This window comes from Aegilops tauschii, chromosome 1 (assembly GCF_002575655.3).
Source record: "Aegilops tauschii subsp. strangulata cultivar AL8/78 chromosome 1, Aet v6.0, whole genome shotgun sequence".
Taxonomy (NCBI): Eukaryota; Viridiplantae; Streptophyta; class Magnoliopsida; order Poales; family Poaceae; genus Aegilops; species Aegilops tauschii.
The window spans coordinates 450,303,681-450,320,503 of NC_053035.3; the positions used below are offsets into that span (position 1 = coordinate 450,303,681).

At 47.6% G+C, this 16,823-nt stretch overlaps 1 pseudogene; it reads right to left on the reverse strand.

The window, feature by feature from the left end:
- The window catches only part of LOC109759590 (chaperone protein dnaJ C76, chloroplastic-like), a 115,237-nt pseudogene that overhangs the window by 14,584 nt on the left and 83,830 nt on the right, over positions 1 to 16,823 (reverse strand).

Genomic DNA, 16,823 nt, shown 5'->3' on the forward strand with positions numbered 1-16,823 from the left:
TGTGGCATTCGGTCACAAGTCATTGTGATTAGGGAAAGCATGCGCCAGGAGTGAGGCATATCCTAGTAGCAAGGTAGAGTCATCTTGAGGCTAAAGTTTTGATGGTCGCTCAATCATTTTTCCCAATGATGCTCATACCTAAGGCATGGTCCTTTCAAAATAGCAATTGCTACAGGGTGTTATCGCACATCAAGAAATGAGGCTCGGGCGAACAGATGGATCGTAAGTTCACGACACGTGCATGCAGATCATCCAGCCCGCGATCGGCAGCTAGCAATCCTTGTCATTCAGCCGGTCACCCAATCGAAATGTGATGTACTAATGATTAGCTATGCACACAGGGCAGTCGAACAGTAGAGATAGACGTTTTGTTCTAGCCGGTCAACACATATACTTTGCAGGAGATCTTCCCTTTCTTTTACGTACCAGAAAAACTAGCTAGCATATTTTCGGATATATCTAGCTACCTTGTGCTCCGCATAATGCTGGTTCGGTCTCCTGGTCCGGAAAACATAGCCGTGCACACCCTACGCCTATAAATTTGTTGATCAATGAAGAGAAACCTCGAACAAGCATACAATGGTGAGCTTGTAGCACCCGAGAGCCGCGGCGAAGAGTCTGTCCGCCAATGTACGGGCCCATGCATTACTGGGCAAGTCTCCTTTGGCAATGACCTCGTCAAACAACCCACCACTGCCAAAGAAGACTTGCCCAGCGATGCAGCTTATGTGCCCCATGAAAAGATCATGCACGGTGTATGGTTTGCATAGCCACGTAGTTGCTTCCTTTCAATACGTTGTGATATGTGTAGTTGCAATTTCAAGTGTTACTTCCTGTCTGCAGACCTGAACGGTCTAGGACCTGATCAAGGTGTGAGAAGAATTGGTATGCTCCTATATGTACGCAAGCCGACTGTAGGCAGGTGCAGTCGCGGTTGATATCAGCAACTTGGACAAGTGACCCATTGTTGAACTAACATCTCAGTGTGCATGTAATCAGTATTCTGTACTAGTGGAAACTACAAATGTTTCCCAGATTTTTTATTACACAAACCATGCTAAGGTGTATGGTTAACCCATACAACGATAATGTAGACCTTTAAATTTTTTAGTGTAAGACATAGAGAACAAGTGCTACAAAAAAGTTTGACCGAAAGTGACTTTTGGCCCGTTTTATATATAAAGCAGCAACCAAGCACTACAACCAGCATTATGATATGACAGTGCACCACACAAACGACAAAGGAAACTGCAAGATATTACGGTGATGAGGATGGCAAGAAAGCCCAACACAACAAGCAAACAACAAAATAAAGATTAAAGCACCGCTTGGAGTCCTAGGAGCCCTTATCCACGATCACGTAACCGGAGCCGAGAATGGAGCCAATTTGAAAGGGGGACTAGCCGTCCCATGAGGATATCCCGTAGCCAAGTGTTTAGTTGGTCTTCTACCCGATTGACCTATGTTTAGTTGGGGCTGAGCAACCATTTAGTTCTTCTGCTCATGCAACACTAGCTTTGCATGTCAGTGTACGTTGCTAGTTATTGCCCTTATATAACCCAACTTCTTCTTTCTACCTATCAATGAGATGATACGCACTGTGTATTCGCGATAAAAAAATCCTTTTCCCCATGCCTCTCGTTCCTAAGTCATGGCCATGCCAAAATAGCGATGGGAGCAGGAATGTTTTTCTCAACTGACGATAAGAAGCTTGGAGAGAAAAATTAATAAAGAGATAGTCTGCATATTTGTTTCCTTAGCTACATGCATGGATCACGGCAGCACTCACATAGTCACATCTCTAGCATATGTAAAGAGAGGATAGAGATATATATATATGTCAAACTGACCATTCTACCAAAATTCTTCAAGGGCAAACTGACCGTTGGTTTTTACATTTCAAGTACAAGTACAATGCTTGGTACGGTGTACCGTGCCCGCATCACGCAAGAGTAAAACACACCCAACAGCAATTCCCACTGTCTTCGTCACATGTGGTATTAAGCTGCTTTCTTCAGCATATGCTAGTGGACTGTGGACGTCGAGCATATCCAAGATCAGTGATCGATCACAAGTTCACCTACACGTATGCATGCAGATTGATTTTTCCCAGGATCAACATCTAGCAAGCCAGGTTGACTGGTCACCGAATCAAAACAAAATATAGTACTACAATTGGCTGTGCAATGCGGAATCCTCATACAGACGAGAGAGATGTTAGCTAGCATGCACAAACTTCATGGGAAGATCTTCTTTTTCTTCCACGTACCGGAAACGCGAACATATCTTTAGATACAACTATCCAGCTTGTCTCGAGCATAATGCTGGTTCGATCTCCCGGTCCGGCGAACACGGCCCCACGTGCCATACTGCCACGCGCCTATATATTCGCAAGCTGAGGAGGATAAACCTTGATCTTGGAGAGTAGGTAGCGTGAGCCTAACATACGCAAGCCGCGGCGAAGGACCCAATGACCGACATATGGGGCCATGCTTTACTAGGCAGGTCTCCTCTGGTCCGTGCACGGGGAGCAAATCACGACTGTCAGATCACAGAGACCGTAGATGAATCTCTGCGAAGTTGAGGAACCAAGAACCACCGGGGGACATGCTCTTGGATATCCTACCTATCACCCGCCTTTCTTGCTCGTGCTATATTCCGTCTATTTATTCCAATGGTCTCAGTCGGGAAGAATAAATCTGCAGAGTCAACCCCAGAAAGCAGCAATCGTGGCTCAAGGATCAGTCTGCTGCTAGATCCTGTTTACTTTGGTCCAAATCTGGATTACATATTGCATTATTACAGAGTAAAGTACAAATCTAAAAGTTAAACTTCGATGAAGTCTATGGAGTATAGTTAGCAGTATACTATCACTAACCTGTCGTGCGTCCACGTCTGAACGTTGGAGCAAAGCTGCAGCGACCGAACCGAAGAGCGTGGACGAGTCTCCGCGTGCGAGATCGAGCAGGGTCCATCCAAAGAACATGCTCTCGGATATCCAATTTCCTTTCTCGCTAGCAGATCGTGTCGCATTTCGCCTTTCCGTGATTCTGTTCCAACTTTATGCCGGTGAGGTGATCTGGGGGGAATAATATAGGCACGCGCTAGGTGCCGGTCATCCCTCGACCGTGCGATTAGCGCATCTTTTGTCGTTCAAATCTTACCCCCTCGCGCCCTGTTTCCCTCCTCGCGCCTTCTTTATACCCCGCTTCGCGCAGCAAACTCAATGTGAAGCGCCGCTCCTCTACACCCTCCCCTCGCCACTCGTGAGACCACCGCGGACCTCCACCCCTTGTCTTCGTAGGTCGTGATGGTCACGGCACCACACCATCGTCGTTGGAGCACGAGCAGACCAAAATAAGTAAAACCTTCATACGTAGCTTAAAACAGACTAGCTTATGATATTTCTTGAGATGTTATCACTGTAATACTACACTTTGTACTATCACCTTCATTACTAAGTGTTTGACTGTCAAGTATAGTAAATAAACATGTTATTGTTGTCACTTTTTAGTGTACTGCGAAAAACATTTTTTTTTCGTAAGAGTGTTATGTGTAGTGCAACTAAAATGTCACATACGGGGTGTTTCTCTATTTGAGATGCACAACACAAAAAGTTTCAACCAAATCGCACAACCTGCGGTTTGAGTTAGGCCCTTGGCAATTTTTAAAGAAATTGTAAGTTTGCCATTTACTCTCGTTTCTCTACTTTTATCAAGTTGCTATTTATTATGCATTGCCTATTACCCACTTGAAACCAACCCAATCCTCCAGAATCCCAAGCGAGGGGGGGGTGGGGGGTACGCATAGCCCAGTGGAACCCACTCAAATTTCACTAGAGTTAGCATGTATTTCAAAGAAAATTGGAACTCAATATGGGTCTTAGGTCTACATGCTCCCATTACCTGAGCTTGAACTGTTGACATGTCTCCACCAAAAACATACGGGACCAAATGGTTTTCACTTTCAATTTCAGAAATATTTCAGCAACAACTGAAATCACCGTAGTGAATTGAGTGATATCCATTTGCATTTTGTCCAAAGGGCCAAAACATTCACTTGAATTCAACCAAATATTTGGAATTACTGAAAACTATCTTGAAAAATATTGAAATTCCTGTGCACTACTGACATTGTTGAAATATTTTAACCGAAAAAGTGTTTTGTGTACTACCCATAACTAGACCGATACACAGTATTAGAGCTCGCATATCCTGCAAAAAGAAATAAAGCCAGGATCGCAAAGCTCTGGCTGATTGTGTTTTTGTACATTAGGTCGTCCTGCTTTCTGCATGATGTTAGATTAGGACGCCGAATTAGAGACTAGCTTTTATGATTGTACTTAATGAAGCAGATCGACCAACGATATGCCATAACCTGATTTCTTAGCAGGTATCCAATTCTTCTTTACAGGAAATGAGGTTGACATGCAATGCCCTCTCCTATTCAGCCTTGTATGAAGCATCATCCAGTCTAGGCCTGGCATTGTCCTAGAGTATATCCTCAGTTCGATCCTCATTGTGATTTTGCAGGCAGAGCTGAGAAAGGTTGTAAAGGACGTTGTTGCCTTTCGCCATGCAAGACAAGAACGGGTATATATAAATGCCCCTGATGCAGGGATCCCTAACCCTGTGTCCTCCCCGTATGAAACAGAGTGGCACACGAGGGGGAGCAGGGAGAGTTGGCTGTGAACCTGTGATCAAGATTGTGTAGATTGTAGAAGATGTGCAGCTGAATTGCTGGGCAGGGTCTCCTTTGGCAGATGTTGGCGCCGTCCGATACCTGTGTGTGTCAGGGGTTGCCGGTCGGGGATCTGCCAAAGGAAATTTGCCCCGGAATTCATCTGCACAAGCACAGACTGGAGAAGAGAAGATGGGTCTCAAGTTGCCTATGTGCGAATGTACATTATATATACTTGGTGTTACATTCTGAACGTTTTACAGTTCGGTCTGAGTACTCTATAGGTCGTCAACATCAGCTACATCATCATTTACAGATGAAAAATGAGAAGCTTGGCAAAAATAAAAAGGCTGCTACATCTTTCTTGGTTATCTATCTCTACACACCATTAGACTATACTATGCATGTAGCTAAATGTGATGAAACGATATAAGTAGGAATCAGAAAAAATATTGCTCTGTTCTGCTACTACTTTTTGTTGCCTACTGCATCTGCATTTGCTTGTCTCTTTCCCCAACTTGCATTTGCGTGCCTGCCTGATAAAAAGCATCTTTAACAAATGTCGTCTTACATTCACCCTCTCTATTCTTCTGGTTTCATTCTTGAGAAGTGAATGTTGACGAGCAGAAGTCTAGCGAATACGGTCAACTGGGTTGTAAATATATAGAGATATCAGATATATAAGAAATTTCAGTACAACAACCTGAACATGTGCCCTACATCATGAAAATGCCAATAATATATTCAGTAAAATTATTCCGAATCCGAACGTCTTGCAAGAACTTCAATATAGTGGTGGGGATAATTGGTAGGCCACAAACTCCTAATGATAAAATAAAGTATCATGGTGGGCATTGTATTCTCACCAACTATCAATGGCATCCTGAATCAACTCCATGCTACCCGTCTAGGAATAGACTCTTGCCCTCCCAAACTCATCCCCAACTTGAAAGACATTGGGGCACACATTGGCACAAACTTTGCATCACACACTCAAAAGAATAAAAAATTGCATCCTAAAACAAAGTGAAATGAAAAAAAACCCAATACATGCGTCACTAGGAGAAAAAAACACCACAATACATTTGGTGACGAACTGCACCGAACACGATGTTTAACAGCAGAAAAAACACTAACACGTGGATCTAGAGACTGATTGGTTTGATGCCAAATATTGGCTAGTGCTTGGTTGGTTACCATGTTTACTTGCCAACCTCACAAGAAATTACCAATTTTTGGCAACTTTTGATATTGTCAATTGTTCGCTTGCCAAGTATTGGCAATGCCAAATGTTGGCATCAAACTGATTATCCTCCTAATTACTTTGGTGATGATTCTGACTGGTGGGGCCCGCCCATCAGGTTTGACAAAGAAAACTGCCATGCGGGCATGTTGACTTAGTCTTCTTATTCCTCCTCTTCTCTGGCAGGGGCATTACCTCAAGCACCATCCTCGCTCTCGTGCCCGACCTGATTGCTCCGGCGAGTCCAGGACGCCGCGTCCGTCCCTCTGCGTCATCAAATCCATGCACCCATCTGAGCAGCAAGAACTAAGGCCAAATACTCTGAGGGTGTGCACATCCATACGTCCATGGTTTGGACTCCAGGCACAGATGCATACGTGCACGGCTTGGCCATCCGTTACGGACCCAACTGCATCGCCACGTCTGTGACCCAACCACTCCGACACCGGCGAGCGACCAGGATGCAACGAGAAGCATTGGAATCATGTTCCATCACAAGTCAAAGTCATCGGTGCAAGCATGCGTCAAGGAGTGAAGCACATCCTGGTAACATGGGACAGACTTGAGGCTAAAGATGGGAAATCCCTAAAGATGTCATGGAGGTGGAGTCTTTTTTCCCAATGCCGCTCATACATAAACATGGTTGTGTCAAAATAGCAATTGCAACAGGGTTTTTTCTCACTTCCAAGACATGAAGCTCGGCAAACAGATGGAGAGACCGTCTGCATATTTGTTTATGTGGGTCATGTCACCACTCACGACTCTAGTATATAAACAGGACAAAGGTATATACGATGATAGGACTAGTAGGAGTTGCAACTTTACTGATTGCATCAGAAAAATGGAGGGCAAAAAATCCATTGTATTTACTTTTTCAAGTACAATGATTGCCACGTGTACCATGCTCATACCCACAAGGCTAAAACACACCCACCGACGATTCCCGCCGTCGTCTGCCGTATCTACGAAAGAGTTACGCTACAGCTATAGACTAAATCATTACTCCTACATAAAATGTTGGAGTATCTGGGGACATCGTGGGCGCGAGTGCCCTCAGTACCGTCCGTTCCCACGTGGCATGCTGCGGGGGCTTCTCGGGGTTTCTCTGCGGCGTCTGATTTGCCTAGACAGCACGCACTCGGGCGGCCCGCCTTGAAGGTCCATCACGGGTGTATCGCGAGCACGTGCGGGTCGACCATCGTGTGGGTTTTTCAGTGCATCCGCGTGTGAGGCCTCGTGCATGATCGACCATTCGGACCCGGCTATTGGCGTCTTCGGCCACGCCAGGCTAGTTCAGCCGCGACAAGTGGGGCGTGCGTCGCGCCACACTCACGTGTTGCCCCGTACACGCAGGGAGAGGCCATAGTCTTTTCCTTAAGACGGTTGTGTTGTCTTGTAAGTTCACTGGTTTATGCCGCAAGCTAGGTGCCGCCCACACTGGGCTTCCTCTAGACTTCACTCTACTCCTGCCGGCGGCGAATGCAACAACGAGGTGGGCATTCTTAGGTGCAACGGCGGGCAGTTAACGGCCCACCAGGGGTGGAACAAGTCATCACCATGGAGGTCGGCATGGCGCCAACATGGCATGTCACTGATGATGAAATATTACTGTTGGCGTCGGACACATGGCACGCCATCAATATTTGTATTACGAGTGGCTTGGGTTACCAACGTCACCACTGTTTTTATCAATGGCACCATATTGATAGTGTGGGGTGTCCATGCCACCAAGTCATTTTTTGCCACGCCACCAATGGGCTTTTCTGTACTTGTGTCATAAAGTGAAAACTAAACGCAACATAGATGGTTATGTTCCTTGTGGTCGAACTGGACCATCAGCGTTCAAGTCTTAGACTTGACACTCGTGGTCGCACTATTCTGAATTTATTTCAAACCTTTCGGCGATGTGTATTCATTGGGGGGGGGGGGGGGGGGGGGGCAGTTCCCGTCGACTATGTAGGCATCTTTGGCGAATTCATCAATCTCAAGATGTTATTCCGTCTCGGTATTTTAGAGGTGCTCAAAGGAATATTGTGTGTGTGTGCGCGTACATTCGTATGGTCGAGTATATGTGTGTGTTGTGTGAGCATCTGCGTGTTACGTACCGCTCTAAGATGATTCAATTATCTCTCTCATGATACAAATCTGAAGAAGTTTGGGGCGAGGACAGGAAGAATAGAGGGGGAGGCCAGGCGAAAGGAAGATTGGGAAGGGGAAAGAGCATTTCAGTCTTTACATCACCGTAACCCCACACACAAGAGCGTAGCTCCCAGGTGGCTAGGTCGAACCCGGAGCTGAACCTTCTCTCCTCTTAGGCCGTGCCACACCGGTAGTTACTAATGGGTCTTCATGTGTAGCCAGGGTCGTGACACTACGTTCGTAATGTGTTAAAAAATAAATTCATCGACTGTGACTCCATGCATGACGCTGGCGGATGAACACGTATAAATGTCGAAGAAGAAAAAAAATGGTGCGACCGAATCAAAGAACGAGGACAAGTCTGTGCGCGCGAGAGAGGAGGGTCAATCCGTGCAGGGAACCAAAAGCCAGCCCGCGGAAACATGCTCTCGGATATCCAATGGAACAATAATTTCCTTTCTTTGTCACAGATCGCATCATCTTCCGCCTTTCCGCGATTCGGTTCCATCTTTATGCCATCAAAGGTATGTAGAGTGGTTGATAAGACATTCTTGTCTTAAGCCTTGCATATAATTTAGAGATGACAACAAAAGCATGTCTACAATGGTTATCTCTTAGCTTTATCTTAAATAACTAATTATTCCTAAAATCATGGTGAGACATGTTGTGCTATGAGATCATCTCTTAAATAAGAGAAGACAAGTCTTTTCTTATGATTTCTCTCTCCTTCGCCCTAACACCCTAATATTTATCCTACTTGATACTCATAAGATAACATCATTGTATGCCCTAACAAATCCGCGGGGCTTGTCTCTCTAAATTCGCTGGTCCAGAGAGGTGTTTGCGACAGAACAGTGACACGTCAAGATCCCCCTAAAAAAAGGCATGTCCAGCTTTGGATCACCGGCTCTCTTCTCATAATTGTTGTTGTTTACTTCGTTTTTTTATAGAGAGAGCGAGAGAAAGAAACAGGGTCCATTGAAATTGTCCAATATGCCCTGGCGCACACCAACTGGTGCATGGGCAAAACAACGGCCGAGCGCGTCCAGATGATCATCGACGGAGCAACTCCAGGCACAAGGAAGGGAACCAGATCGATGCTCTCCTTGGTGGCCTGGCACATTTGGCTCGAGCACAACGCATGCACCTTCAGGGGGAAGACTCCAAGCGTGAGAAACATCACTGAAGCGCGCTGCTGGGATATGGACTAATGGAGCATAGCCGGAGCAAAATGCATCGAGCACCCCTTCAGGGACGTACCATGAGAAATCGCGATCAGACAAAATCGCTAGCTTAGGAGCCCGTGAAGCTGGCAATGTACTTTTCTTTTTCAACCCACTGATCTCTTGATCAACACTTGTTTTCTGCTCTCTTCATGCTAATGAAATGAAAGCCAGCAATGGCCCTTTCAAAAAAAGTGTATTACATATTTTTAGGGATGAGACCGGATTGGATTCGGACAGGTAATCCTTTTACCGTATCATACTTCATATTTATTTTTGAATTTGGAAGCTGAATGAACGCGGATTCCAATACTGGATTACGTTGATTAAGGCATCGTGCAGTAACGGAACAGTGTCAGATCGGAAATAATCATTTACCATATTCATATACAAGGAATACATAAATGCTTCTAATAAAATTATACATAAACACTAGATGGTATTAAAGTAAACCAAATAAATCACTAACAATCATTTGTCTTGTATCATAAACAGCATTCATGTATTGCTAGCTAATACTAAAAACTTCACCCATGAATCGGTTTAGGAATTTAAAAGGTTGATTACCCGGCTAGAAAAAAGGATTATCCTACTGCATCGTATATTAGCAAGAACATATCATATACCGTATCCAGATCAGAATGTTGTCGGATGTCAAAATCTCTTACCGTATCCTATAAAAACGGATCCGGAACAGTTTCGAGCGAAAATTATCCTAATCACTTTGGAGTTGTGCCAAATAATAGTTGATTTTGCCATCACAACTGTTTTGTTGTTGTTGTGCTAAATCATACTTGAATTTGGTCTTTTATTTTATTAGATTAGTTTAAGAAAACATTTACAATATATTTATAGCATTAGTTCATAAATTATTTATACATCTGGATTTATTTATGTGCCCTTGTCCATAGTATTTGGTAGAGCATAATAGATTGCACAAATCAAATACATTGTTTGATACAAGTTTCTAGTGCAAGAGTATCAAATTTAGGAGTAACTAATAATGAATTCTAGTTCACTGCAACAAAAATTAATGAACTCTAGAGTGTATATGAGTTGCCAATATTAGGTTTCCCCTCAAGCTCCTTCTACGATCTCGCTCATTGGTGGTACTCCTTTGTACATCCAATTGCTTAATTAGGGGTCAACAGTTACTCATGGTCACATGCCTATTGTCCATTGTGTTTGTATGAAAATCTTTTTTTTGTAATAGGCCCATATATTTAGAATTGGAACAATAAATTATTGTAAGCTACCTACAATGTGTACTCAGCCTAGATGATGCGGAGCATCCCTCGACCATCCCCGTGGACGTCACACCACCACCGCAAGCACGGAGTGGACCTAGGACGAGTGCACACGCATGTGCCGTCGAAACCGAGGTTAACTCTTTCCTCTTCGAGTTTCATTCAGATTCACACGAAAGTCGGATTCTACATCAAATGGAAACTGTATGCACTATTAGGTACCAAGAAGAAGACCGTGAAGAGGCGAGGACGGAGACACAAGAACCTATGGAGGAGGAGAAGAAAGAAGGATGCACGAGGCGCGAGGAAAGAGAGGTCTCGGACCTCCTCGGGTGCCCGGCCACCAAGGGCCCGGGTGCCCGCCACCCTCAGTCGCCGGCTGGCCTCGTTTCTGGACACCCCGGGTTCCCGGTCCTCAGCCCCGGGTGCCCGGCCTTTTGGCCCCAGGTGTCCAGCCCCTCGCCCAGCCGCCGCCTGGGCCTCGCCCCGGGTGCCTTGCCTTTGGCCCCGGGTGCTCGGCCTCCTCTCCTGCCGCCACCCCGGGTGCCCGGGCCATCACCCCCAGGTGCCCGGCCCCGTCCGCGCCTAGGCCTCGGCCCTCCTGACCGGTCCGGGTGCCCAGGCCATCAGCGCCCGGGTGCCCGGCCCCCTCCGGCCACCTCCACTCCGGGTGTCCGGGCCCCTTTACCCCGGGTGCCCGAACACGTCCGATATGTGCATGCGTGCACTAAGGGAAAATGACCCATGTACCCTTATTTTACCCTCAATTCGTCCCTAGCCTATATATACTCCTCACCTAGCTCATTAGAGGGGATAGCAAAGTAGTTGATAGACAATAGAGAGCTTTGCTCCTTGTATCCACTCCTCTAGGAGATCATGACCTCCTTGGAGAAGATCCCCTTCGGATTCAAGACCCCCTCTTGGGGAAGACTATCATCAAGACCTCATTCCTCATAGGATTGGGATGAACTAGTTACCTTGTATCTTTCCCTTTTTGTCCTTGAATCATTGTGACCCCTTGTATGTTCTTGGATCCACCATATGTGTGATTGGATCTAGTCAATTTGAGTGTTTCCCCTATGTTGTGTTCTTCGTGTTCTTTGGGATTTCCCCTCCAATTCGTGAAAGATCCCCATCTAGGGTTCTACCCTACAACATCTTGGTATCATGAGCCATGGTTTCTCACGAAATTAGAGGGCCCCTTCTTGTTCTCTAGCCTAATTTTGTTGTGTTCTTCCCCAATTTCGAAATTTCCCCTCCAAAAATAGCCCCAATTTTTTTGTGATTTGTTGGTTTCATGAGGTTTTGTTGGATTTGATCCATGGATTTGCTTGGTTTCAAGTGGATCTAGCCTTCCCCCCATCCATCTTCACCTTTTCCTCAACGAAATCCACCAATTTCTCCCATTTTCCCACAAATTTCCGCCCAATTCCGTGACCCCCGGGCACCCGGACCGCCCGCCCATCCCCGCTGACCACCCCGGCACTACTAGGAAAAGGCCTACTAGTGGCGCACCAGTTTTGCCTACTAATGGCGCACTACTGGTGCGCCACTAGTACCACGCCACTAGTATTAAATACTAATGGCGCACCACTGGTGCGCCATTAGTATCTGGTATACTAATGGCGCACCACGGAGTGCGCCATTAGTATAGGAGCAGGTGCGCCATTAGTATGGCCTCCCAGGGGCCATATATACCCATGTGCTTTGCCATAATAATGGCGCACTGCGGGGTGATGCGCCATTAGTATGTATATTAGGGATTTTTTTCTTTTCTGATATTTGCACAGACTACAAAATATATTATTGGACAGAATATAGACAGCACGACACAGCAACAGCGGATTCATCGAATACAATAGAAGATTAGTCTCCGAATACAATTCATCATATTAGTCTCCAAATTCAAAAGACCGAACAAAGATAGAACATTACAAGTCTCGAGACCGCGAGTAGCGAGTTTGTCTTCACATTACAAGTCGATATCGATCATCTAAACTACCATCACATAGTAGAGAGTTGCGGTCATCACGATGAGCATCATCGCGATGAAACTGGTCTTCATCCGGTTCCTCCAACGCTCCCTCCTCTCTCCCGCTAGATAGCGCGCGTATCTAGATTCCGCCTCCGCCCTAGTGGTGTACCCTTTGTAACTGTTACCGCTGAAACGGTGAACCTGTCTCCGACACTCCTCCCAGTCGTCGTAGACTCCGGGAACCTTACCCTTGTACACGACATACGACAGCATCTCTATGCACTAGCCAAACAACAGACAATACATAAGCAATATATAAGTATGCAACAAAAGGATCGGAAGAGAAAAGCAAGACATTAATAGCACGATTCATGGTCCTACTAATAAATAGCATCGATTACATCTAAGTTGAACGACTGTCCAAACCAAAGAGACATACAAGTTCATTAAAGTTTAATTACAACATGAGCTAATCGACGTTTCAGAACTACACATAGCATCACTACTTTCGACTCGACTCATGGGACCGGAGCGTGGATGAAGCCGCCGTCTGTCGTGATGGTCATGAAGTCGCGGGCGTTGTCAGCCTGCATTGGTAGCGTTGTGTCTATCTCACTATTGGACGGTTGATATTTGAGGTAGAACTGCCCCGAGGTACGAAGGACATCTTGATGGATGATTTCTGCAAACTCCGACTGGATGCGAAAGAATTCTTGTCGGATGTCCGCGTCCTGGATTGCCGCCAAGCTTGCGGCCCAATCTTTGAGATTATTTGGTAGCAGAAGGTGATTATGGTCCCGTACGATCGCCTGCATGTGATGGAGGGCGTAGTAGGCATCCTTCTGACCGCCAGGCGGCTGCTTGACGCAGGGGAACGTCGTATTGTGGGTGAACACGTGCCTGCCGTACCTACGAGCTGGCCTCTTAAAGGTGCCTCCAGATGCGGCGTAGCCAGGGAGAGCATCATCAAGAACTTGCTTGATATTTATGTAGTCTATCTTGGAGTCTAGGTCCGGGTCGACATACGTGGCCATGGAATATTTCGGGCTTAAGAGGATGAGTGTGCAATGTGTGTCACTGCACAGAACACAGAATGTTAGAAAAAAAGAACGATCGAAATCTAAGAAATCATATGTTACGGGGCGGTTAGGGGATGACTTACTCGGAAAAGTAAGGCACGAGGAAGTTATCCTTATCTGGGTTTGCCAGAATGATGCCTTCGAGGTGTGAACTCGCGACTTGCCGGTCCCCAGCGCTGCCCAAGATCTTGGCACGCATGTAGAAGGGGTCGACTATCACAATGTCCGGGGTCTTGTCTCTAATGATCCGCATCTCCATACTCAGCGAAAACAGCCGAACGAAGGTGTAGTGCAGCGGATGATGGTTAAACATAGCAAAGATGTCATCAAACCGCAGGACGATCGTACCCTCGACGGCACTATCCACAAAGCCCTTGCCCTCTAGCACCTTGGCCACGAAAACCGGGTATGCCACATCATTCTCTCTGAGACGCCGCTTCTCCAAAGAAAGAACACTGTCATGCAGACACCGCATAGCACCGGTTGCAGCATTGAGCATATTTGTCGGTAGCATCGCCCTACCCGCCACATGCACCCTCCTCGAGATATCCTTAGGTGAAGGTGGCCCGTCCTGAGCACGGATCGTACTCGGTGCCGGCTGGCTCGCACAGGCGCCCTTGTTAGTCTTTTGTTTCCGTCCCTTCTTCCTGATCTGCTGTAATGGGATCGAGTTCTGCTCACGGACCGCCTTCTTGAGCATGTTGGGGCTGATAATATTTCGCACCTCAGCTATCTGAGGCTCGGTGAAGGCGGCAGCTGGAGGCGTCTTCTGAGAACTGAACGCCAGACGACGCCTGTTGCAATTGGGTTTCTCCGCCGTACCAGCTAGAACACGGTCGTCTTTTTCAGGGTTGAGTTCTTGAGAAGGAGGCCCGCAGAACTCGTCACCGTACCCATGTTCGGCAAAGTACTTATCGATGTTGGTAAATGTACCGTCGTCGTTGTCGTCGTCGTCTGGATCCTGTGCCATATGCATGTCCGGATCCTGTGCCATAGGGATGTCCGGCATGTCCGGTAGCGTTGCGGCGTTCTTGCCATGGCTTGGCGCTGGCACGACTGGCGGTCTTGTCTGTGGGGTGCTGTCCCCCGCCCCCAAACGAATCTGGCTCTTCGGCCAAAGCAGGGGCCAGCTTACGCAGGCGCTGAGGGTCATCACATCATCTTCGTCAGCCCTAGCGGGTCGAATCGGAGGTAACAACTCGTCGCAGCCTGGCAGCACCTGAACCAGTTCATCCCTATACAAGGTGGGTGGCATCGGATTACCGTGGAACACGCAGTTGCCCGGTTGAACGATTCTGCCCTTGGCGACATCGACCAACTCGCCGCCCACGAAGTGCAGGAGAGTGCAAGGAACGTCGGCGGCGCCCTGCGAAAACATGTAGGGCGTCAGGGATGCCCAGTCAAAGTCAAGGAGATGAAGTCATCGGCCGAGAGGCTTAGTTACCGTGATGCCGTCGAGCTCGGCTAATGTCGAGGCACCGCCAACGGCGGGCGTGCAACTGACAGAGGGGCCGCTTGCTGGCGAGGTGCCGACCGGCGTACACCCGGGTGCATTAAGCTCCAATGCCCGTGCCGGCGCTGGAGACACGAATACCGCCTCCGTCGGAGACACCAATGACGCCGCCTGCGCATTGTGCGAGTTGCTGGCCGTGAAGCTGGGAACCGGGGGAGGCCCCTGTTGGCCGCTCGCAATCCACGTCGTCAGCCCCTGAATCAAGGTAGGCACCATGGCGGTGAGCGTCGTTCCCAGTTGTTGTTGCACTTGCTCTTGGACAATCTCCGGAATCCGCGCCACTTGTGCCTTGAGTTCTTGAACCTCGCGCGACTGGCTTTCCAAGCTGGATTTTTTCTCCTTTCGCCCACCAGCGGTATAGTACGACGACCATTTTGTGGACAAGCCTTTGTCGGCCACACGACCAGCTGACGACGGCTTACTGAGCTTATCCTTGTTTTTCATTATGTTCAACGCCCTATTTAAAGGGGTGTCAAAAGGGGAGCTCTGAGGCGACCCCGCGCTACTGCTTTCAGCCTCCTACGGAAGGAATGTGAATCATTTAGAAATTTGGCTTCATTAATTAGAATGCAACCATATGGAGCTAATTACGCGGGGGTGTATTCCTTACCAGAACAAGCTCCAGCGCCCTAGTCTTCGGATCCGTGGTAAGCTCCTTTGTTACCGGGTCCTCCTTGTACCGGGCCCTGACAAAGTTCCTGGTCTGCTTGTCACGGAATTTCTCAAAGCGGGGCGGTAGGCCTTGCTCGGCACGTCCGCGTCCTCCTTGTCCCATATAGGCTCCGCCACTCTATAACCGCCGGGACCGAGTTGGTGGACCCCTAAGTTCAACTGTCGCATTTCTTTCCCCCGCTGACTTGGTTCGGAGGTTCCGCTGCTCTCACACTTGATCTTGAACTCCTTGTAGTCATCTTCGCTCATCAAAGGATATTTCGCCTTGATCTTCTCATAACTATCACCTTTTTAATCATTGCCTTCACCGTGCTTCTCCATGTAGACAGGGCCGTGCTCATCCTCGTGAGGGCGGCACTGTTCACTTTATTCCCTGAGAGGCCTGTGTTTGCAAACTCACCAGGGAACTTGTATCATTCGTGCAGCTTCGTGAAGAGGAGGCTGCGCAAATTCCCTCGGTCCTTATGCCTTAGGTTCTCGGTGTTGATCGAGACGGTGCTCCGGAGAATGCACCCGAGATGAACCGAGTACCCCTTGGCTACTTGTTTGGGCGCCGTTGGATGCCCGTCGGAGTTCACTTCAGTAAATTCCTCCTTGACGGTACCGAGCACACTCGGGCGCCGGTCCTTCCATTGCCTCTTCGGTTGGCTGCCATCTGTGCGCGCGCTGCCATCATCAGTGGTGGCATCCTCGGCGGCACCATCAGTGGTGTCATCCCCGACGCCACTAGGGGTTGTGTAGTCAGGATCGGTGTCTTCCGCGGCGTCCTCATAGCGGTGAGGTTCTTCCTCCAGCTCCTGGGACAGCTCCCAGAATTGCTTGCCGCCCGAACCGTTGGCCTCATCATTGTGGGCCATGTTTCGCTCTAAATAGGAAAAAAGTTTGGTCAAAAAGTTGGTTATTGTCAAGGAACAAGATCATGGTCTCATCATTTAGGGTTTGTCGACACCGAGAGGCATCCTAAAAGCTAAGCTTTTATCATTTAGGGTTTGTCGACGCCAAGGCACCCTAAAAGCCTAAGCTTTCATCATTTGGGCCTAATCACTTGGCTC